Below are 5,700 nucleotides of genomic sequence, written 5' to 3' on the forward strand. Positions count from 1 at the left end.
CCCGCCACAACGCCTGGCCATTTTTTCTTTTATGGCTGCAGCCATTGTTGTTGTTTGGCGGGCCCGGGCTGGATTTGAACCCACCACCTTAGGTGTATGTGGCTGGCACCTTAGCCACTTGAGCCACAGGCACCGAGCCTAAAGGGACATTTTACCTAAGAAAATATATGCATAAGAAATAAGCGCATGGCTCGGCACCTGTGGCTCAAGTGGCTAAGGCCCCAGCCACATACACTTAAGGTGGAGGGTTCCAATCCAGCCCAGACTGGCCAAACAACAATGACAGCTGCAACCAAAAAATAGCTGGGCATTGTGGCGGGTGCCTGTGGTCCCAGCTACTTGGGAGGCTGGGGCAGGAGACTCTCTCGAGCCCAGGAGTTGGAGGTTGCTGTGAGCTGTGAAGCTATAGCACTCTACCCAGGAGGATAGCTTGAGGCTTTGTCTCAAAAAAAAAAAAAAGAAAGAAGCACATGAAAAAATGTTCAAAAACTCATTAGAAAAATTTTAAATGAAACTACAGAAAGAGTGGTGCCTGTGGCTCAAGGAGTAGGGCGCTGGCCCCATATGCCAGGGGTGGCAGGTTGAAACCTGGCCTAGGCCAAAAACGGCAAAAAAATAAAAAAAAGCTATAGAAAGATATCACTATATACCTGTTAGAACAGTGAAAAAAATTTTTAAGTAGCATTAGTAAATAGTGGTATGGGTACTGAGAAGTTACCTCTTATACATTGCTGGTAGGAATGTAAAATGTTTTGGCTACTCTGGAAAATAGTTTGGTAGTTTCTTTAAAAACTAAACATATATATGCCATATATTGTAGCAGTTGTGGTCCTGGGCATTTATCTCAGAAAAACAAAAATGTCCAATCAAAATATCTCTCAGTAGTTGAATGGTTAATCAAGTTGTACATCCATACTATGTAATACTACTCAGCAATAAAAATGAGATGTGGGCCGGTGCCTGTGGCTCAGTGGGTAGGGCATTTGCTCCATATACTGAGGGTGGCGGGTTCAAACCCAGCCCCAGCCAAACTGCAACAAAAAAATAGCTGGGTGTTATGACAGGCACCTGTAGTCCCAGCTACTCGAGAGGCTGAGGCAAGAGAATCGCCTAAGCCAAGGAGTTGGAGGTTGCTGTGATGCCACAGCACTCTACCAAGGGTGATAAAGTGAGACTCTGTCTCTACAAAAAAAAAAAAAGAAAGAAAGAAAGAAATGCAAACAGTCTTGTGTCATTTTTTTTCCCTTGTTTAATTTTGGTTGAGACAGTTGCTACCCTATGCCCTGAGCAGAGGGCAGTAAGCGTCAGAGCTCACTGCAACCTCAGACTCAGGCTGTGAGCATCCTGCTGCCTCAGCCTCTGAAGATGCTGGGATTATAGGTGCTCGCCAGTGCCTGGCTGGGTTTTTTCCATTTTTTTCATGAGTTGGGGGTCTCTTTCTCAGACAAGCCTCAAACTCCTGAGCTCAAGCAATCCTCCTGCCTCAGCCTCCCACAGTGCTGGGATTACAGGCGTGAGCCACTGCGCCCGACCAGTCATGTGTCATTTAATGAGAGGAATACAGTCTGAGGAATTCATGGTGATTTTTTTCATTGTGCAGAATTAGAGCGGGTACTTACAGAAACCTAGATGCTATAGTGTAGCCTACCTACTACACCACCTAAGGCTAGATGGTATAGCCTGTTGTAGGCACAGACGTGTACAACATGTTATTGTACTGAATAGCATAGTCAACTATCACAGTGATAAGTAATTGTGTATCTAAACATAGAAAAGACCCAGTAAAAATATGGTACTACAATATTAGTGGGTCACTGTGGTATATGTGGTACCTCTTTGACCAAAGCATCATTATGTGCAACTTGACTGTATTGCTATAAATGACAATGTGGATGGATCTCAAGGACATCCTCAGTGAAAACAGTCTCAAAAGGTTGCATGTTATAAGATTCCACTTATATAAGATTCTTGAAATGACAAACTTCTGATGGATGATAAATTTGTGAATGTAATTATAAAGACTTGGGACAAGGAAGCTCTTTGTGAGGAAGGGACATAGTCATTCCTTAGTATCTGAGAAGATTGGTTCCAGGATACCTTCAGATACCAAAATCCATGAATACCCCAAATCCATGAATACCTAAGCTTATATAAAATGACTTAGTATTTTGTATTTTTTTTAATTGAAACCGAGTCTCACTATGTCACCCTCTGTAGAGTGCTATGGCATCATAGCTCACAGCAACCTCAAACTTCTGGGCTCAAGTGATTTTCCTGCCTCAGCATCCTGAGTAGCTGGGACTATAGTCTCCTGCCACAACACCCAGCTATTTTTTTGTTTTAGCAGGCCCGGGCTGGGTTCGAATCCACCAGCCCTGGTGCATGTGGCCTGTACGCCCTACCCACTGAGCTATGGACACTGCCTAAAATGGCTTAGTATTTGCACATAGCCTGCATGTATCCTTTCACATATATTGAATAATTCCTGGATTACTTATAACACAATGGAAAGGCTATGTAAGTAGTTTTATGCTAGATTATTTTTATTGTTTTTAATTGTATGACGCGTTCTCTCCCCCCATATATATATATAGATATAGGTAGATAGATATACTTTTTTTTTTTTTGAGACAGAGCCTTAAGCTGTCCCCCTGGGTAGAGTGCCGTGGCATCTCAGCTCACAGCAACCTCAAACTCCTGGGCTCAAGTGAGTCTCCTGCCTCAGCCTCCCAAGTAGCTGGGACCACAGGTGCCCACCACAACACCTGGGTATTTTTTTTGGTTGTAGCCATCATTGTTGTTTGGCGGGCCCAGGCTGGATTTGAGCCTGCCACCTTAGGTGTATGTGGCTGGCGCCTTACCTGCTTGAGCCACAGGTGCCAAGTCCCATCATTAGAATTTTAAAACTACATTTATATAAATAGAAGATTAGGAGGGAACTTCTGAAGTACATTTCCTCTAATAGTAAAGCAATAATATAAGAAAATAAAAATTCTGTAACTAGGTTAAAGACAACAGAAACATTAACATAGTCAGGAAATGTAACTGAAATGGGCAGTGCCCATTGTTCAGTGGGTAAGGCACCGGCCACATACACCAAAGCAGGCAAGTTCAAACCTGGTCTGGGCCTGCTAAACAACAACAACAACAGCAACAACAACAAAAAAAGAGCCAGGCGTTGTGGTGCTCACCTATAATCCCAGCTACTTGGGAGGCTGAAGCAAGAAAATTGCTTAAGCCCAACAGTTTGAAGTTGCTGTGAGCTGTGATGCTACAGCACTCTACCAAGGGCGACAAAGTGAGACTGTGTCTCAAAAAAAAAAAAAAAGTAACTGAAATGCAAAGAGGTAGGTGGGTTCTGTGTCTGGATGCTGCAGTTAACAGGGACTAATGGTGCTCTGTGAGTGGCAGATGAACAGATCCAGATGGACCATCAAAAACAAGAGGCTTTGGGTTGGATGAGGTGGCTCAGTAATCCCAGCACCCTAGGAGGCCAAGGTGGGCAGAGCACCTCATCTCATGAGTTGGAGACTAGCCTGAGCTAGAGCAAGACTCCATCTCTAAAAAATAGCCAGGCGCTGTAGAGGGCTCCTGTAGTCCCAGCTACTTGGGTGGCTGAGACAAGACAATCGCTTGAGCCCAAGAGTCTGAGGTTGCTGTTGTGAGGGCACTCTACCAGGGGGTGACAAAGTGAGACTCTGTCTCAGAAAATAAATAAATAAATGAAACAAGGGGTTTATGGCTCACTAAAGGAGGCTGATGAAAATCTGCCAGGTTATTTCCCTTTAGCTTAAGTGAAACCACAGACATAGAGAGAAAAAGGATTTTTTTTTTTTTGAGATGAAGCCTCAAGCTGTCCCCCTGGGTAGAGTGCTGTGACATCACAGCTCACAGCAACCTCCAACTCCTGGGCTCAAGCAAGTCTTCTGCCTCAGCCTCCCAAATAGCTAGAACCACAGGCACCCACCACAACACCCAGCTATTTTTTGGTTGCAGCTGTCATTTTTGTTTGACGGGCCCAGGCTGGATTTTAACCCGTCACCTTGGGTGTATGCGGCTGGCACCTTAGCCACTTGAGCCACAGGCGCCAAGCCAAGAAAAAGGATTTAAAACACAGACTGATGGGTGGTGCCTGTGGCTTAGTGAGTAGGATGCTGGCCCCATATACAGAGGGTGGTGGGTTCAAACCTGGCCCTGGCCAAACTGCAACAAAAAAATAGCCGGGCATTGTGGTGGGTGCCTGTGGTCCCAGCTACTCAGGAGGCTGAGGCAAGAGAATCGCCTAAGCCCAGGAGTTGGAGGTTGCTGTGAGCTGTGATGCCACAGTACTCTACTGAGGGTGACAAAGTGAGACTCTGTCTCTACAAAAATAAATAAATAAATAAAACACAGACTGATGACCAAATATTGAATCAAAGTAAGACTATACTGAGACCTGTGATATCCCCAGTATCACTGTGGAGTGAGAAACACGGAACCACTGACATAGGACCTGGTTATCGACTGAGGGTGGCAGAAGCCAGGTTGAGGTAACTGCAAAAGATCTAGACAAGAATAGTTGAATGTTCACATACTCTCTCACATACACAGAACTTTCCATTCAAAATGATCGTGTTAACGCAAGTTCTAAAACCCCTGTAGTAATCTAAATAGCAAGCTGACAACAAAAAATTCAGAAGACAGATTTGTTCACTGTGAGATTAAAATACTACAGAAGTTTGAAAAATATCTTAAGGATGGGAGCGGTGGCTCACACCTGTATTCCTAGCATTCTGGGTGGCCAAGATGGGTTGATTGCCTGAGCTCACAAGTTTGAGAACAGCCTGAGCCAGAGTGAGACCTTATCTCTAAAAATAGCCCAGCTTGTGGCAGGGGACTATAATTCCAGTTACTTGGGAGGTTGAGGCAAGAGAATCGCTTAAGCCCGAGAGTTTGAGGTTGCTGTGAGCTGTGACGCCACGGCCCTCTACCGGGGGCAACAAAGTGAGACTCTGTCTCAAATAAATAAATAAATCTTAAAATTAGTATTTGATTCATGAAAATACGATTCAATTGTAACAATTTAAAATATTAGGATATAAACAATAACAAGCAGAAGTGGTACACAAACAGGTAGGTATGAAAAAACTTGGAGATGCAAAAATAGTTACTAAACTCTTTTTTGTGTGTGTGTTTGTCACCCTCAGTAGAGTGCTGTGGCGTCACAGCTCACAGCAACCTCAAACTCTTGGGCTTATGCGATTCTCTTGCCTCAACTTCCCAAGTAGCTGGGACTACAGATGCCCACCACAACACCTGGCTATTTTTTGGTTGCAGTTGTCATTGTTGTTTAGCAGGCTGGGACAGGTTCGAACCCCCCCGCCTCAGTGTATATGGTCAGCGCCCTAACCACTGAGCTATGGGCACTGAGCTTAAACTGAAATCTTTTAAAGCACAATATTTGAGCCCAGTGGCTCACACCTGTAATCCCAGCACTTGGGAGGCTGAGGCACGTAGATTGCCTGAGTTCACAGGTTTGAGGCCAGCCTGAGTCAGAGTGAGACCTCTTCTCTAAAAATAGCTGAATGTTGTGGTGGACGCCTGTAGTCCCAGCTACGTGGGAGGTTGAGGCAAGAGAATCGCTTAAGCCCAAGAGTTTAAGGTTGCAGTGAGCTATGGTGCCACAGCATTCTACCAAGGGTGACAAATGAGACTGTCTCA

The sequence above is a fragment of the Otolemur garnettii genome, unplaced genomic scaffold (assembly GCF_000181295.1).
Source record: "Otolemur garnettii isolate 467f Iridium unplaced genomic scaffold, OtoGar3 scaffold00053, whole genome shotgun sequence".
NCBI classification, from domain to species: Eukaryota; Metazoa; Chordata; class Mammalia; order Primates; family Galagidae; genus Otolemur; species Otolemur garnettii.